This window comes from Balaenoptera musculus, chromosome 16 (assembly GCF_009873245.2).
Source record: "Balaenoptera musculus isolate JJ_BM4_2016_0621 chromosome 16, mBalMus1.pri.v3, whole genome shotgun sequence".
Lineage (NCBI taxonomy): Eukaryota > Metazoa > Chordata > Mammalia > Artiodactyla > Balaenopteridae > Balaenoptera > Balaenoptera musculus.
This window is the reverse complement of record NC_045800.1, coordinates 80,003,799-80,023,358: the sequence shown is the minus strand read 5'-3', so window position 1 is coordinate 80,023,358 and position 19,560 is coordinate 80,003,799. Positions and strand designations below refer to the sequence as shown.

The window sequence follows — 19,560 nt, the reverse complement described above, 5'->3', positions numbered from 1 at the left end:
TGATTCCTCCACCTCCATTTTTTTCCCTCAAGACTGCTTTGACTATTTGCGGTCTTTTGTGTTTCCATACAAATTTTAAGATTTTTTTGTTCTGGTTCTGTAAAAAATGCCATTGGTAATTTGATAGGGATTGCATTGAATCTGTAGATTGCTTTGGGTAGTAGAGTCATTTTCACATTATTGATTCTTCCAATCCAAGAACATGGTATATCTCTCCATCTGTTGGTATCATCTTTAATTTCTTTCATCAGTGTCTTATAGTTTTCTGCATACAGGTCTTTTGTCTCCCTAGGTAGGTTTATTCCTAGGTATTTTATTCTTTTTATTGCAATGGTAAATGGGAGTGTTTCCTTAATTTCTCTCTAAGGTTTTTCATCATTAGTGTATAGGAATGCAAGAGATTTCTGTGCATTAATTTTGTATCCTACAACTTTACCAAATTCATTGATGAGCTCTAGTAGTTTTCTGGTGGAATCTTTAGGATTCTCAATGTTTAGTATCATGTCATCTGCAGACAGTGACAGTTTTACTTCTTCTTTCCAATTTGTCTTCCTTTTATTTCTTTTTCTTCTCTGATTGCCGTGGCTAGGACTTCCAAAACTGTGTTGAATAATAGTGGTGAGAGTGAACATCCTTGTCTCGTTCCTGATCTTAGAGGAAATGCTTTCAGTTTTTCACCATTGAGAATGATGTTGGCTCTGGGTTTGTTGTATATGGCCTTTATTATGTTGAGGTAGGTTCTCTCTATGCCCACCTTCCGGAAAGTTTTTATCATAAATGGGTGTTGAATTTTGTCAAAAGCTTCTTCTGTATCTATTGAGGTGATCATATGATTTTTATTTTTTAGTTTGTTAATATGGCATATCACATTGATTGATTTGCCTATATTGAAGAATCCTTGCATCCCTGGGATAAATCCCACTTGATCATGGTGTATGATCCTTTTAATGTTTTTTTGGATTCTGTTTGCTAGTGTTTTGTTGAGGATTTTTGCATCTATATTCATCAGTGATATTGGTCTGTAATTTTCTTTTTTTTGTAGTACCTTTGTCTGGTTTTGGTATCAGGGTGATGGTGGCCTCATAGAATGAGTTTGGGAGTGTTCCTTCCTCTGCAGGTTTTTGGAAGAGTTTGAGAAGGATGGGTGTTAGCTCTTCTCTAAATGTTTGATAGCATTCACCTGTGAAGTCATCTGGTCCTGGACTTTGTTTGTTGGAAGATTTTTAATCACAGTTTCAATTTCATTACTTGTGATTGGTCTGTTCATATTTTCTGTTTCTTCCTGGTTCAGTCTTGGAAGGTTATACCTTTCTAAGAATTTGTCCATTTTTTCCAGGTTGTCCATTTTATTGGCATAGAGTTGCTTGTAGTAGTCTCTTAGGGTGCTTTGTATTTCTGCAGCGTCTGTTGCAACTTCTCCTTTTTCATTTCTAATTTTATTGATTTGAGTACTCTCCCTGTTGATGAGTCTGGCTAATGGTTTATCAATTTTGTTTATCTTCTCAAAGAACCAGCTTTTAGTTTTATTGATTTTTGCTATTGTTTCCTTTGTTTCTATTTCATTTATTTCTGCTCTGATCTTTATGATTGCTTTCCTTCTGCTGACTTTGGGTTTTGTTTGTTCTTCTTTCTCTAGTTCCTTTAGGTGTAAAGTTAGATTGTTTATTTGAGATTTTTCTTGTTTCTTGAGGTAGGCTTGTATTCCTATAAACTTCCCTCTTAGAACTGCTTTTGCTGCATCCCATAGGTTTTGGATCATCATGTTTTCATTGTCATCTGTCTAGCTATTTTTTGATTTCCTCTTTGATTTTTTTCAGTGATCTCTTGGTTATTTAGTAACATATTGTTTAGCCTCCATGTGTTTGTGTTTTTTACATCTTTTTTCCCTGTAATTGATTTCTAATCTCAATTCTAATCTCAATAGCATGTGGTCAGAACAGATGCTTGATATGATTTCAATTTTCTTAAATTTGCTGAGACTTGATTTGTTACCCAAGATATGATCTGTCCTGGAGAATGTTCCATGCGCACTTCAGAAGAAAGGATAATCTGCTGTTTCTGGATGGAATGTCCTATAAGTATCAATTAAATCTATCTGGTCTACTGTGTCATTTAAAGCTTGTGTTTCCTTATTAACTTTCTGTTTGGATGATCTGTCCACTGGTGTAAGTGAGGTGTTAAAGTTTCCCACTATTATTGTGTTACTGTTGATTTCCTCTTTTATAGCTGTTAACAGTTGCCTTCTGTATTGAGGTGCTCCTATGTTGGGTGCATATATATTTATAATTGTTATATCTTCTTGGATTGATCCCTTGAGCATTATATAGTGTCCTTCTTTGTCTCTTGTAACATTCTTTATTTTAAAGTCTATTTTATCTGATACGAGTATTGCTACTCCAGCTTTCTTTTGATTTCCATTTGCATGGAATATCTTTTTCCATCCCCTCACTTTCAGTCTGTATGTGTCCCTAGGTCTGAATTGGGTCTCTTGTAGACAGCATATATATGGGTCCTGTTTTTGTATCCATTCAGCGAGCCCGTGTCTTTTGGTTGGAGCATTTAATCCATTCACGTTTAAGGTAATTATCGATACCTATGTTCCTATTACCATTTTCTTAATTGTTTTGGGTTTGTTTGTGTAGGTCCTCTTCTTCTCTTGTGTTTTCTGCCTAGAAAAGTTCCTTTAGCATTTGTTGTAGAGCTGGTTTGGTGGTGCTGAATTCTCTTAGCTTTTGCTTGTCTGTAAAGCTTTTGATTTGTCCGTCAAATCTGAATGAGATCGTTGCTGGGTAGAGTAATCTTGGTTTTAGGTTCTTCCCTTTCATCACTTTAAATATGTCATGCCACTCCCTTCTGGCTTGTAGAGTTTCTGCTGAGAAGTCACCTCTTAACCTCGTGTGAATTCCCTTGTATGTTATTTTTTGTTTTTCCCTTGCTGCTTTCAATAATTTTTCTTTATCTTTAATTTTTGCCAATTTGATTACTTTGTGTCTCGGCGCGTTTCTTCTTAGGTTTATCCTGTATGGAACTCTCTGCGCTTCCTGGACTTGGGTGGCCACTTCCTTTCCCATGTTAGGGAAGTTTTCGACTATAATCTCTTCAGATATTTTCTCGGGTCCTTTCTCTCTCTCTTCTCCTTCTGGGGCCCCTGTAATGCGAATGTTGTTGCGTTTAATGTTGTCCCAGAGGTCTCTTAGGCTATCTTCATTTCTTTTCATTCTTTTTTCTTTATTCTGTTCCCCAGCAGTGAATTCCACCATTCTGTCTTCCAGGTCACTTCTCCGTTCTTCTGCCTCAGTGATTCTGCTATTGATTCCTTCTAGTGTATTTTTCATTTTGGTTATTGTATTGTTTATCTCTGTTTGTTTGTTCTTTAATTCTTCTAGGTCTTTGTTAAATATATTTTGCATCTTCTCGATCTTTGTCTCCATTGTTTTTCCAAGGTCCTGGATCATCTTCACTATCATTATTCTGAATTCTTTTTCTGGGAGATTGCCTATCTCCACTTCATTTAGTTGTTTTTCTGGCATTTTATCTTGTTCCTTCATCTGGTACATAGCCCTCTGCCTTTTCATGTTGTCTGTCTTTCTGTGAATGTGGTTTTTATTCCACAGGCTGCAGGATTGTAGTTCTTCTTGCTTCTGCTGTCTGCCCTCTGGTGGATGAGGCTATCTAAGAGGCTTGTGCAAGTTTCCTGATGGGAGGGACTGGTGGTGGGTAGAGCTGGCTGTTGCTCTGGTGGGCAGAGCTCAGTAAAGCTTTAATCCGATTGTTTGCTGATGGGTGGGGCTGGGTTCCCTCCCTGTTGGTTGTTTGGCCTGAGGCAACCCAACACTGGAGCCTACCCGGGCTCTTTGGTGGGGCTCATGGCGGACTCTGAGAGGGCTCACGCCAAGGAGTACTTCCCTGAACTTCTGCTGCCAGTGTCCTTGTCCTCACGGTGAGACACAGCCACCCACCGCCTCTGCAGGAGACCCTCCAACACTAGCAGGTAGGTCTGGTTCAGTCTCCTGTGGGGTCACTGCTCCTTCCCCTGGGTCCCGATGCACACACTACTTTGTGTGTGTCCCCCAAGAGTGGAGTCTCTGTTCCCTCAGTCCTGTCGAAGTCCTGCAATCAAGTCCCGCTAGCCTTCAAAGTCTGATTCTCTAGGAATTCCTCCTCCCGTTGCCGGACCCCCAGGTTGGGAAGCCTGACATGGGGCTCAGAGCCTTCATTCCAGTGGGTGGACTTCTGTGGTATAATTGTTCTCCAGTTTGTGAGTCACCCACCCAGTGTTTATGGGATTTGATTTTACTGTGATTGTGCCCCTCCTACCGTCTCATTGTGGCTTCTCCTTTGTCTTTGGATGTGGAGTATCTTTTTTGGTGAGTTCCAGTGCCTTCCTGTTGATGATTGTTCAGTTAATTGTGATTCTGGTGTTCTCCCAAGAGGGAGTGAGAGCACGCCCTTCTACTCCGCCATCTTGAACCAATCAATCAATATTTAAAGTCAGCTGATGTGCAACATTAATTGTTAATTAAGCAACATTGTGTACCAGGTGCTTTTACATATGCTCTCCACTTTGAAGAACAACATTATTACAACTCTAACATTATATAACAACAACTCTAAAATATAGATGTTATTTGTCCCATTTTTATCGATGAGGAGACCAAGACTCAGGTCTCAAAGCTTTCTTATAAAGAGCTGGGATTTAAATCTCTGCTTTAGAGCCCATACCATTTCTATTCTATTGCTTCTTAAGAATATGAATATTTTAAGATTCTTGACACATATTGCCAAGTTGCTGTCTGAAAGTATTGGGTCAGTGTCCAGTTCTTGGAAGTTTCTAATACCCCAGTGTTCTGGGAAGCAGATTGAGTTGGAGATTCACGTTTAGGAAGTTTACTGTTCAAAAAGTGTATTAGGGAGTACTCTTAGGATTGATCCTAATGAAAGGGAGTGGATTGGGCGGAGGGAGAAGTTGGGCTGTAATTATTCTAAATAAGCGTTTTAGCTGACCCCATGGGGGAACCCTGAAGATAGGATGGCCCTTCAGAGTCTTTCATAGTTGAGGTATGATAATCTATTACTGGGTTCTGGTTGCCTTAGGAAGGAGGTGTGCTCTGGGGCAAGGTGCTTTTTTCAGTGGAGAGAATTCTAAAAGAGGGCCCACAGTTGAGTGCTAACTGCCAAAAGCCAGTACGCCCAGCAGCTTGGGGGAATACGTTCCAGTTCCTAAAGGCAGATTGGAGTGGCACCTCACAAATACAATAACTTAGATGGAAGCTATTTATTGACAGTTTAGCAAATCTAAAGTGGTATATATTATTTTCGTTTATTAAATTGCCTGTGATTTTGATACATTCTTCATGTATGTAATATCAGACATTTTTTCTCCTGAAAATTATAATTCTGCAAAGCAGGAACTACTGCATATTTACACTTCATTAATTATATCATTGTATGGGGCATTCTTTCCATTACTCTACCTCAGTTGGTGCTACTCTTGGATTCCTTTTAGAGATCACCTGTGGGATTGGTACAAAGATGCAGAGAAATTGAACACAGATTTAGTACTTACTCCTGGGGTTACTTCACTGGATGCTGTTACAGGGCTGCTGTGACAACTAAATGAGCTAAAGGCTTAAAGGCACTTAGACTAGTTACTGGTGTACGCTGAGCACCTGGAACGGCCGCGCCTAGCACTCCAAGTGCCTAGTAGGTGTTCAGTATGTTTGTTGAATGCCTGAATGATCTCTCATCCAGTGAGGCAGACAGCGTCATCCCTGTCTTCTGGAAGAGGACACTGAGGCACAGAAAGGTTAAGTAGACCTGGTTAGGAATTGATGAGGCAGAATTTAACCCAGGTGCTCTGCCTCTTAATCCCTGTGCTGAGTAAAATTCGGAAGAAACACTAAGTAAGGGCGTATCTGGAGCTGTGAAGGGTAAACAGTGCTCAGGGAGGTGTCAGTTCAGGGGAAGGAATGAACCGGGTAGTGGGGATTGATCTGCTGCTGTGTGCTAGCGATTTCTGTTTTATCTCTTTTAGGGCTGCAGTGGGCGGCTCCGCCTGGGGACACACACAGCAGTGTGTGCACAGCTCATGAGCACAGATTCCCAGCCCTCACCAGTTGGTTCCCCAGGTGGTCACAGGGCTGGGCACTCCCGCAGGGGATCTGGGCAGGGCCTCTAGAGCTGGCTGGGCTGTTTGCTAAGGCAGTTTAGTCCCATCTGCCTGGGCTGATCCTCCGCTCCTCCCAGGCCTCTCCTTCAGGCCCCCCAGTTAAGTCCAACGGGGTGGCTCCCACTGCTATCCGCAGGCTCCAGGTACGATCTCTGGGTGGCCCTTCCTGCGTCTGGCTGTCACTTGGGGGATAGTCACTGTTCACACATAAGAGCTTCACTCCTTTGCTTCAGTTCATCTGTTTCTAAAGTCACAGAATCTGAACGTTTGACAGGTGTGCCTCCGTACTTTAGAGGGGGACCAGGAGGCGCCCAGACCCATGGAAGCAGAGCCACAGCTAATGGGTCCCACTCCTCAGTCCACCCACGCCCTCTCCACCTGCTCAGCCAGGCTGCTTTCTCTGGGGAGCTGGTTTCGTTTCTCTTGCCCTTCAGCGGGAGCTGAGGGAAGTCAGTTGTCTGCAGCTGGGAGATGGAGACTTCTTTGCCTTCCCCTCCTGGGAGAGTCCAGCTTCAGTGCTGGGCAGGTGGGGGGCGAGAAGGGTGCGTGGGAGCCAGGCTGCTCAGGGGCCTGGGACGTGCTCTCTCCCGAGCTCTGGAACCTGGAAGAGTAAGGAGGACCCTGGGAGACCCCCTGTGCAGCACAGGGGTGGCAAGCAGCCCTGCATGGGGGCCCAGAGGCCCAGTTCCTCTGGCCGCTCATGCCGCCGGACTTAGAATCGCCTCAGTGTAAACAGCCGGCTGTACGCTTCTCTTAAGCTAGCGGTGAGCTCCTTCACCACCCCCTTGGGGTGGCACTGATCCCAGCCCCTCCACACACTCCCCAGGGTGGTCCTGAGGCTCAGAGGGCTTCCTAGTGGACAGCCTTCATTAAACTGTGAAACTCCGCGGATCTGCTTCACCCCAGGAAAGCAGGGGCTGACGCCTTGGGCATCCAGAGACACTGCAAAGCAGAGTATGTGGGCCCCGTGGGGAGTATCAGATCTTCTGGAAGCCTTGCTGCTGTGTTTTCTTAGTATTTATTAACATAAAACGTGACCATAGTAAAAATACAGTACAAAAGGGCTTATTATGAAAGGAGCTGTGTCCATCTGTGGGTGATTCTTCATTCATTGTCTTTGGTGTGTTCGTGGTTAATCCTGCTCAGTCTGAAGTCATAGGGTTTCTTCAGTTACGAGAAGTTTTCTTCTAAGATACCTTTGGTAATTTGACCTTTCCATTTTACCTGCTTTTTTTTTTTTTTTCTGGCAGTCCTGTTGGTTGGATACAGGATTTCCCGCATTGATTCCTTTTTTTTCTTCCTTACAATTTATTTGTTGAAAAAATTGTGCTGTTTGTCTTGTAAAATTTCCCATATTCTGGATCTTTCTGATTGCATTCCCATGATGTCATTAATACGTTTTTCTGTCCCCTGCATTCCCTGTAAGTTGGTAGTTTCGTATAGGCGTGATTAGATGCAGGTATGATATTTTATTTTTTGTACGAATACTCTATAGGTGATGTATACTTGAGTCAGGAAGTGCATAATGTCTGGTCGGGTCTCTTTGCTATATGGTAGCAGCTGTTGGTGTATATGGCTTATTACATCCATTATCTCATTTGGGCTTGTAAAGTGGTGACATTCTGATAATTTTCTTTCTTTTATCATCATTCTTCTGGTGGATGAGACAAGTAGCTGGACGAATTATATCATGGAAAACTTCCCCGTGTTAATTACTTACTTTCCAAAATAATTGAGTGACTGAAAGGCAGGATAAATGTTTGATTTTTTCCTTTTATTTATCAGTCTTCGTAATAATGAGTTGATTCAGTAGAAGACTAGTGAACTTAAAAACAATCTTTATAAAGTCATGGGTTTAAACATATTTGATAAATTTCAGTACATTGCTGTTATTATTCTTATTGATTGCTCAAATTATCCCATCTTTGGCAAGTAGAAACCCTTTCAAACTGGCTCCTTAATACTTTTGATATGACCCAATGGTTTTTGATAGCTTCCTTATTTCTCATAGGATAAGGAAACTATCAAATGTGTAAGGTTCATCATACATGTGTTTTGCCTCACATCACAATCAGCCATTTCTCCAAGAGCCTGATTTTTTTTTTTTAAGTGGCAAATAGCATTTGGAGGACTCAATCTTTTTTTTTTTAAATAAATTATTTATTTTTATTTTTGGCTGTGTTGGGTCTTCATTGCTGCGCTCGGGCTTTCTCTAGTTGCAGCGAGCAGGGGCTACTCTTTGTTGCGGTGTGCGGGCTTCTCATTGCGGTGGTTTCTCTTGTTGCGGAGCACAGGCTCTAGGCGTGTGGGCTGCAGTAGTTGTGGCACATGGGCTCAGTAGTTGTGGCTCACGGGCTCTAGAGCGCAGGCTCAGTAGTTGTGGCGCACGGGCTTAGTTGCTCCGCGGCATGTGAGGGTCTTCCCGGACCAGGGCTCAAACCCATGTCCCTGCATTGGCAGGTAGATTCTTAACCACTGTGCCACCAGGGAAGCCCTGGAGGCCTCAATCTGAGCTCTAAGGGTACTTATTGCTACTGGATTAGTCATTGTTTCTAGGCCTTTTTTAGTGGACAGAGCTATATTTGTAGGATTAATTCCTAGAAGTAGACTAGATTTAAGGAGGCTTATGTGTACTTTTTTGGTACTCACTATAAAACGTTTCAAATGTACAGAAAAGTAAACAGACTAGTATAGGAAACACCTGTGTATGCTTGTTATGTCAATTTAACAGTTAACATTTTGCCATATTTGCTACATTTCTTTTACTTTTTGCTTAAGCATTTTAAATTAAGTCATGTACATAGTGGCGTTTCATCCCTAAATACTTTACTATGCTTCTCTAAAAAATAAACACATATACAAAATATTATGTATATTTTACACTTAAATTTTGGTTCATGTTGTCATATTGGTGAATAGAGTTCTTTTAAACGAATAAATAAACCAGGTTATTGAAAAAGTGTGTCCTTATTAACCTCTTGGTTTACAGTCCTTGAAAATCAGTCGCAAGGTAGAGTAGGTACATTCTTTAACATGTGTCATCATATGACCCTTCAAAGTTACAGGTCTTTATTTTTTTTTTTCCAGGTTGCAGGCACCCTGACCCTCAAAAATGTAGGTTTTTTAATCTGCTGTTTATGCCATCAGAATTCCATGCTAGATTTTTCCTTTTTTTAAAATTTTTATTGTATATTGGCGTATAGTTGACAGTAAAGTGATTCAGTTATACATATACATGTATCTGTTCTTTTTCAGATTCTTTTCCCATATAGGTTTTCACAGAATATTAAGTAGAATTCCCTGTGCTATACAGTAAGTCCTTGTTGGTTATCTGTTTTATACATAGTGGTGTATATATGTTAATCACAACCCCCTAATTTATCCCCCCCCCACCTTTCCCCTTTGGTAACCATGTTTGTTTTGTTTTGTTTTTAAATATTTATTTATTTGGCTGCATGGGGTCTTAGTTGCAGCAGGCAGGCTCCTTAGTTGCAGCACATGGGCTCCTTAGTTGTGATGTGGGCTCCTTAGTTGTGGCTCATGGGCTCCTTAGTTGCGGCACGCAGGCTCCTTAGTTGCGGCATGCATGTGGGATCTAGTTCCCTGACCAGGGATCGAACCCGGGCCCCCAGCATTGGGAGTATAGAGTCCTATCCACTGCACCACCAGGGAAGTCCCCCCTTTGGTAACCATGTTTATTTTTGGAGTCTGTGAGTGTGTTTCTTTTTTTTTTCTTTTTAAACATCTTTATTGGAGTATAATTGCTTTACAGTGTTACGTTAGTTTTTGCTGTATAACAAAGTGAATCAGCTATGTGTGTATATATATCCCCATATACCCTCCCTCTTGCATCTCCTTCCCACCCTCCCTATCCCACCCCTCTAGGTGGTCAGAAAGCACTGAGCTGATCTCCCTGTGCGATGCAGCTGCTTCCCACTAGCTATCTATTTTACATTTGGTAGTGTATATATGTCAGTGCTACTCTTTCACTTTGTCCCAGCTTACCCTTCCTGCTCCCTGTGTCCTCAAGTCCATTCTCTACGTTTGCATCTTTATTCCTGTCCTGTCCTTAGGTTCGTAAGAACCTCTTTTTTTTTAGATTCCATATATATGTGTTAGCATATGGTATTTGTTTTTCTGACTTACTTCACTGTGAGTCTGTTTCTGTTTTGTAAGTAAGTTCATTTGTATCATTTTTTAGATTCCACATATAAGTGATATCATATGGTATTTGTCTTTCTGTGTCTGACTTACTTCACTTCATATGATAATCTCTAGGTCCATCCATGTTGCTCCAAATTGCATTATTTCATTCTTTTTTATGGATGAGTAATATTCCTTTGTGTATATGTACCACACCTGCTTTATCCATTCCTCTGTCAGTGGACATTTAGGTTGTTTCCGTGTCTTAGCTATTGTAAATAGTGCTGCAGTGAACATTGGGGTGCATGTATCTTTTTGAATAATAGTTTTCTCTGTGTATGTGCCCAGGAGTGGGATTGCTGGATCATATAGTAGCTGTATTTTTACTTTAGTTTTTTTTTTTTTTTGGCTGCGCTGTGCAGCTTGCAGGATCTTAGTTCCCTGAGCAGGGATCGAACCTGGGCCCCAGCAGTGAAAGCGCCAAGGCCTAACCACTGGACTGCCCAGAGAATTCCCTATTTTTAGTTTTTTAAGGAACCTTTTTACTGTTCTTCATAGTGGCTGTACCAATTTGCATTCCCACTGACAGTGTAGGAGGGTTCCCTTTTCTCCACACCCTCTCCAGCATTTTTTATTTGTAGACTTTTTGATGGTGGCCATTCTGACCACCATGAAGTGATACCTCATTGTAGTTTTGATTTGTATTTCTCCAAGAATCAGCGATGTCACACATCTTTTCATGTGCTTTTTGGCCTTCTGTATGTCTTCTTTGGAGAAATGTCTGATTTAGATCTTCTGCCCAGTTTTTGATTGGGTTAATTTTTTTTTTTAATTGAGCTGCATGAGCTGTTTATATATTTTGGAGATTAATCCCTTGTCAGTCACTTCATTTGCATATATTTTCTCCCATTCTGTGGGTTGCCTTTTCATTTTGTTTATGGTTTCCTTTGCTGTGCAAAAGCTTTTAAGTTTAATTAGGTCCTGTTTGTTTGTTTTTATTTTCATTACTCTAGGATGTGGATCCAAAAATATATTGCCGCAATTTATGTCAAAGAGTGTTCTGCCTATGTTTTCCTCTAAGAGTTTTATAGTATCCCGTCTTACATTTAGATCTTCAATCCATTTTGAGTAATTTTTGTGTATGGTGTTAGAGAATGTTCTAATTTCATTCTTTTACGTGTGGCTGTTAAGGTTTCCCAGCACTGCTTCTTGAAGAGACTGTCTTTTCTCCATTGTATATTCTTGTCTCCTTTGTCGTAGATTAATTGACCACAGGTGTATGGGTTTATTTCTGGGCTTTCGTACCTGTTCCATTGATCTATGAGTCTGTCTTTGTGCCAGTACCATACTCTTTTGATTCCTGTGGCTTTATAGTATAGTCTGAAGTCAGGGAGTCTGATTCGTCCAGCTCCATTTTTCTTTTTCAAGATTGCTTTGGCTATTTGGGGTCTTTTTTGTTTCCATACAAATTAAAAAATTGTTCTAGGTCTACAAAAAATGCCATTGGTAATTTGATAGGGATTGCATTGAATCTGTAGATTACTTTGGGTAATATAGTCATTTTGACAATATTGATTCTTCCAATCCAAGAACATGGTATATCTATCCATCTGTTTGTGTCATCTTAGATTTCTTTCATCAGCATTTTAAAGTTCTTGGAGTACAGGTCTTTTCCCTCCTTAGGTAGGTTTATTCCTAGGTATTTTATTCTTTTTGATGCGATGATAAATGGGATTGTCTTTTGAATTTCTCTTTGTGATCTTTTGTTGTTAGTGTATAGAACTTCAACAGATTTCTGTATATTAGTTTTGTATCCTTCAGCTTTACCACATTCATTGATGAGCTCTAGTAGTTTTCTGGTGGCATCTTTAGGATTTTCTATGTATAGTATCATGTCATCTGCAAACAATGACAGTTTTACTTCTTTTCCAATTTGGATTCCTTTTATTTCTTTTTCTTCTCTCATTGCCGTGGCTAGGACTTCCAAAACTACATTGAATAAAAGTGGGCAGAATGGAAATTGTTGTCTTGTTCCTGATCTTAGAGGAAATGCTTTCAGGTTTTCACCATTGAGTATGTTGTTACCTGTGGGTTTGTCATATATATGGCCTTTATTATGTTAAGGTAGGTTCCCTGTGTGCCCACTTTCTGGAGAGTTTTTATTATAAATCTGTGTTGAATTTTGTGAGAACCTTTTTCTGCATCTATTGAGATGATCATATGGTTTTTATTCTTCAGTTTGTTAATGTGGTGTATCACATTGATTGACTTGCAGATATTGAAAAATCCTTGCATCCCTGGGATAAATCCCACTTGATCATGGTGTATGATCCTTTCAATGTATTGTGGTAGTATTTTGTTGAGTTTTGTGTTTGTGTTCATCAGTGATATTGGCCTGTAATTTTCTTTTTTTGTGGTATCTTTGTCTGGTTTTTGTAGCAGGATGATGGTAGCCTCATAGGATGAGTTTGGGAGTGTTCCTTCCTCTACAGGTTTTTGAAATAGTTTCAGAAGAATAGGTGTTAACTCTTCTCTAAATTTTTGATAAAATTCCCCCATGAAGCTATCTGGTCCTGGGCTTTTGTTTGTTGGGAGTTTTTTTGTTTGGTTTTTTTTTTTGGTTTTCTTTGCCACACTGCAAAGCAGAAGGGATCTTAGTTCTCCAATGAGGGATCAAACCCGTGCTCCCTGCAGTGGAAGCATGGAGTCTTAACCACTGGACTGCCAGGGAAGTCTTTGTTGGGAGTTTTTTAAATCACAGTTTCAATTTCAGTACTTGTGGTAGGTCTGTTCATATTTTCTATTTCTTCCTGGTTCAGTCTTGGGAGATTGTACTGTTGTAAGAATTTGTCCATTTCTTCTAGGGTGTCCATTTTATTGGCATACTGTTGCTTGTAGTAGTCTCTTATCCTTTGTATTTCTGTGGTGTCCATTGTAACTTCTCCTTTTTTGTTTCTAATTTTATTGATTTGAGCCCTCTCCCTTTTTTTCTCGATGAGTCTCACTAAAGGTTTATCAATTTTGTTTATCTTTTCAAAGAACCACCTTTTTGGTTTTTTTGTTTTTTCAGCCTTTAGTTTTATTGATCTTTTTTCTATTTTCTTCATCTCTATTTCATTTATTTCTGCTCTGATCTCTTTTTTTTCCGCTGCGTTGGGTCATCATTGCTGCGCACAGGGTTTCTGTCGCGGCGAGTGGGGGACCACTCCTCGTTGCGGTGTGCGGGCCTCTCATTGCAGTGGCTTCTCTTGTTGCAGAGCACGGCCTCTAGGGCGTGTGGGCTTCAGTAGTTGTGTCTCGTGGGCTCTAGAGCGCAGGCTCAGTAGTTGTGGTGCACAGGCTTAGTTGCTCCGCGGCATGTGGGATCTTCCCGGACCAGGGATCGAACCCGTGTCCCCTGTGCTGGCAGACGGATTCTCAACCACTGTGCCACCAGGGAAGTCCCTCTGCTCTGATCTTTATGATTTCTTTACTTCTACTAACTGTAGGTTTTGTTTCTTCTTTCTCTAGTTGCTTTAGGTGTAAGGTTAGGTTGTTTATTTGGGATATTTCTTGTTTTCTGAAGTAAGATTGTATTGCTACAAACTTCCCTCTTAGAACTGGTTATGCTGCATCCCATAGGTTTTGGATTGTCGTGTTTTTGTTTTCATTTGTCTCTAGGTATTTTCTGATTTCCTCTTTGATTTCTTCAGTGATCCATTGGTTGTTTAGTAGCATATTGTTTAGCCTCCATGTGTTTTTGTTTTTTACAATTTTTTTCTTGTAGTTGAATTCTAATCTCCTACTGTTGTGGTCGGAAAAGATGCTTGAAATGATTTCAGTTTTCTTAAATATACCGAGGCTCACTTTGTGGCCCAGCATGTTATCTGTCCTGGAGAATATTCCATGTGCACTTGAAAAGAATGTGTATTCTGCTGCTATCGGATGAAATGCTCTGTAAACATCAAAAAAATCCATCTGGTCTGATGTGTCATTTAAGGCCTGTGTTTTCTTACTGATTAGCTGTCTGGATGGTCTGTCCATTGATGAAAGTGGGGTGTTAAAGTCCACCACTATTATCATGTTACTGTCAATTTCTCCTTTTATGGCTGGTGGCATTTGCCTTATATATTGAGGTGCTCCTATGTTCGGTGCGTACATATTTACAATTGTTATATCTTCTTCTTGGATTGATCCCTTGATCATTACGTAGTGTCCTTCTTTGTCTCTTATAACAGTCTTTATTTTAAAGTTTATTTTGTCTGATACAAGTATTGCTACTCCAGCTTTCTTTTGATTTCCATTTGCATGGAATAACTTTTTCTATCCCCTCACTTTCAGTCTGTATGTGGCCCTAGATCTGAAGTGGGTCTCTTGTAGACAGCATATATATGGGTCTTGTTTTTATATCCATTCAGCCAGTCTGTGTCTTTTGGTTGGAGCATATAATCCATTTACATTTAAGGTAATTACCCATATGTATGTTCTTATTGCCAGCTTGTTAATTGTTTTGGATTTGTTTTTGAAGGTCTTTTTTCTTCCCTTCCTCTTTTGTTCTCTTGTGATTTGATGACTGTCTTTAGTGTTGTGTTTGGATTGCTTTTTCTTTGTGTGTGTGTGTGTGTGTGTGTATAGTAGATTTTTGGTTTGCAGTTACCATGAGATTTTGATACAGCAGTTATAGGTCTTTTAATCTGCTGTTTATGCCACAAAAATTCTGCACTGGCTTTTTTCTTGATTAACATTAGATATGGGTTTCTTGGTATCCCATGTAAAGAAAATTTATATCTAATCTTTACTATTGTTACACTTCTTTTCTCCCCAAAGAGGAAAGTTGTTTATTTAACATTTTACGACTTTTGTAACATTTTGACAGTACTGTATGTAGGCTGTTGACATTATTTATGAGCTAGGTTATATGGCCAAGGTATTTTTAAAAATAACATTTGTCAGTTGCACTTTGTCAGTGTTGTTTTGTTGCTGTTGTTATTCCGAAGTTTTTAATGTTCTTTTTTTCATAGACTTTATTGAAATAATACCATTGAGAATCAGAGTTTACATGATTTATTTGATACATGAAATATGTATAAAGTGCTCTTTTTGGAGCGTTTTGGTACAGCTTTTGGGTGAATCATGCTTTTGTCTTCCTACCAAAGGTAACAGAAAGATGAATATGTGTTTAAATGTGATGACATGATATGTTTTCATGTTCTGGGAGTAGATGGAAGAAACAGCAAAACCTATTGACTAACTGCAGTCTAGAACAACATTTAAACATTATGTCAAAAGCAAAGTCATTGTCTTTGACAGACACATAATAGTATGCAAGTAAAAAAACTAGTGTAACTAATTAGGTAATGCACTTGTTATTTCAAGATGTATTTTATAACTTATTACTGGAATGTAGCCCTTCTTAAAATTTGTAGCAGATTTTATTATAGGAGAAATAAGCATTTGGTAATTTCTAAGTTAAAGTGTTTTAGGCTCCAGGTCACCTCTTCCATACCTTATAGATGCAGAAAATTTGGTACTCAAGTGTGTACTGGTTTGAGGCTTTGAACAGATGTGAGGTTGCTTCCCCAGAGAGAATTCTTGCTCCTGTAAGTTAGTGGTATTTGTGTAGCCCACAAGCTTGCAAAGTGTTCCACCTCAAAGGATTGTTAGGAGGATTCAGTGAATTAATACATATAAAGCACTTAGAACTGTGCCTGACAGGAAGTAAGAACCTTTTAAATGTTAGAGATTATTGTTTTTGCTATTGTTGTTATTACTGTGAATTAGAAAAAAATACTCCTTTCTTAGAATACTTAATTTCCGTGTATAGGAAAATCATCATAATATATTGTTGTTTGTTAGAGCATGATAATTTATAGTCATCAATGTAGTAAATATAAATATCTGTAATTCCTGGCCCTCAAGGCCAGAAAATGTGGTCTTTAATTGTCAGATTAAACTATAACCCTTATCAACCATGTGCTGTAGAACTAGGGATAGCCAAATAGAATTCCTGTTGTTTAGTTTATTATAAGTGACTTCAGTTTGGAATTGCTGTCATTTAAAGGTAGAAAGAAGCCCAGCTGAGGTAACGTGTCTAGGAAGGGGAGTCTGATGAAGCGTGCCTGGGGTGCTTGTTAGAAATATGAATTCTCAGGTTGGACATGCAGAGATTCTAATTCAGTAGGTTGGAGTTATGGTCCAGGACTCGTCATTTTAAATGTGCTCCCTAGATGATTCTGATGTCACATTTTGAGAAAGGCTAAGTTTTTATTACTTAGGTTGCACCAGGAAGTCACCAGGAAGCAAAATAAAACCATCTGAGCCCTTAGTATAACTGCCTTTACAAAACTAAGCTTTTTGTCCTGGGCTTCAGCTGAGGCTTGAATTAAGAAATAGGCACTTCTGAAATACCAGTGAATGTGTTATAAAGATGCTATCAAGTGTGATATGTTCTTCATTATCTTACTTGATGCCCCTTATACATTCTTTTGACAAATTACTGTTAGCTCAGGGAAAGAGAAAAAACTGAGGTGGTTTTACTATTGAAAAAGAGAATTGCCTCTTTTTCTTCTTGCTGCAAGGATGCTCAAAGCTATTTTATACTTCACTGCTACTTTTTCAATTATTCTCTTCTGTTCTCTTTTAATGCTTCTTATATTCCCCCCCACACATTTTTTGTTGTTGTTAGTGGCTTGTGATCTTTCAGTACCCAGTTATCTTTCCCCTGAATTAAAAAATGTTTTTTTTATTGAAGTATAGTTGATTTACAATGTTGTGTTAATTTCTGCTTTACAGCAAAGTGACTCAGTTATACATATGTATATATATATATTCTTTTCCATTATGGTTTATAATAGGATATTGAACATAGTTCCTTGTGCTGTACAGTAGGACCTTGTTGTTTATCCCATCCTATATACAACAGTTTGCAACTGCTAATCCCAAACTCCCAGTCCTTGTCTCCCCCAGCCCCCTCCCCCTTGGCAACCACAAGTCTGTTCTCTACATCTGTGAATCTGTTTTTGTTTTGTAGATATGTTCATTTGTATCATATTGTAGCTTCCGCATATAAATGATATATGGTATTTTTCTTTTTTTGACTTACTTCGCTTAGTATGATAATCTCTAGGTTCATCCATGTTGCTGCAAATGTCATTATTTCATTCTTTTTAATGGCTGAGTAATATTCCATTATATATATATATATAAATATATATATATAATGGAATATAGTGTATACAGTGTATACATATATATATACACACACACACACACACATATATATATATATATATATATATATATATATATATATGTATACACTACATCTTCTTTATCCATTCATCTGTCGATGGACATTTAGGTTGTTTTCATGTCTTGGAATAGTGCTGCTATGAACCTAGGGGGTGCATGTATCTTTTCAAATTATAATTTTGTCTGGGTATATGCCCAGGAGTGGGATTGCTGGGTCATATGGTAACTCTGTGTTTAGTTTTTTGAGGAACCTCCATACTGTTTTCCATAGTGGCTGAACCAGTTTACGTTCCCACCAACAGTGTAAGAGGTTTCCCTTTTCTCCACAGCTTCTCCAGCATTTATTATTTGTAGACTTTTTAATTATGGCCATTTTGACTGGTGTGAGGTGGTACCTCATTGCTGTTTTGATTTGAATTTCTCTAATAATTAGCGATGATGAGCATCCTTTCATGTGCCTATAGGCCATCTATATGTCTTCTTTGGAGAAATGTCTATTTAGGTTTTCTGTACATTTTTCTATTGGGTTGTTTGTTTTTTTGTTATTGAATTGTAGGAGCTGTTTGTATATTTTGGAAATTAAGCCCTTGTCAGTTGCATCATTTGCAATATTTTCTCCCATTCTGTGGGTTGTTTTTTCATTTTGTTTATGGTTTCCTTTGCTGTGCAAAAGCTTATAAGTTTGATTAGGTCCCATGTGTTTATTTTTACTTTTATTTCTATCGCTTTGGGAGACTGACCTAAGAAAACATTGGTATGAGTTATGTCAGAGAATGTTTTGCCTGTGTTCTCTTCTAGGAGTTTTATGGTGTCTTGTCTTATATTTAAGTCTTTAAGCCATTTTATGTTTACTTTTGTGTATGGTAGTGAGAATGTTTTCTAGCTGCACTGATTTACATGCGGCTGTCCAACTTTTCCAACACCACTTGATGGGAAAGGCTGTCTTTTCCCCATTGTATATTCTTGCCTCCTTTTCAAAGATTAATCATCCATAGATGTGTAGGTTTATTTCTGGGCTCTCTATTCTGTTCCATTGATCCGTATGTCTGTTTCTGTACATATACCAAATGCCGTTTGGATTACTGTAGCTTTGTAGTATTGTCTGAAGTCTGGGAGGGTTATGCCTCCTGCTTTGTTCCTTTTCCCTCAGGATTACTTTGGTAATTCTGGGTCTTTTATGGTTCCATATAAATTTAAGGATTATTTGCTCTAGTTCTGTGAAAAATGTCATGGGTATTTTGATAGGTATTGCATTAAATCTGTGGATTGCTTTGGGTAGTATGGCCATTTTAACAATGTTTATTTTTCCAATACAAGAGCATGGGATATCTTTCCATTTCTTTGAGTCATCTTTAGTTTCCTTTATTAATGTTTTGTATTGATAGTTCTCAGCATGTTAAGTCTTTCACCTCCTTGGTGAGGTTTATTCCTAAGGTTTTTTTTTTTTTTTTTTTTTTTTGGTGCCATTTTAAAAGGAATTTCTTGTTTACATTCCCTTTCTGATATTTCATTGTTAGTGTTAAGAAATGCAACTGATTTCTGTATGTTAATCTTGTTTCCTGCTGCTTTGCTGAATTCATTTATTAGATCTAGTATTTTTTGTGTAGAGTCCTTAGGGTTTTTATATACAGTATGTCATTTTTCCATACAGTGTCAATTTTACCTCTTCACTTCCAATTTGGATACCTTCTCTTTCTTTTTCTTGTCTGATTGCTGTGGTTAGGACTTCCAATACCATGTTGAATAGAAGTGGTGAGAGTGGGCATCCTTGTCTTGTTCCAGATTTTAGCAGGAAGGCTTTCAGCTTTTCACCGTTGAGTATTATAATGGCTGTGGGTTTTCATAAATGGCTTTTATTATGTAGAGATATGTTCCCCTATATCCACTTTGGTAAGAGTTTTGATCATAAATGGATGTTGAATTTTGTCAAATGCTTTTTCTGCACCTATTGAGGTGGTCATGTGTTTTTTGACTTTTGTTAATGTGGTGTATTACATTGATTGATTTGTGTATGTTGA

General features: G+C 38.9%; 1 protein-coding gene across 4 annotated transcripts in view; it reads left to right on the top strand.

Annotated features, from left to right (window-relative positions):
- Positions 1 to 19,560, top strand: part of TBCE (tubulin folding cofactor E) — a 109,864-nt gene that overhangs the window by 45,333 nt on the left and 44,971 nt on the right. The window lies entirely within an intron of this gene.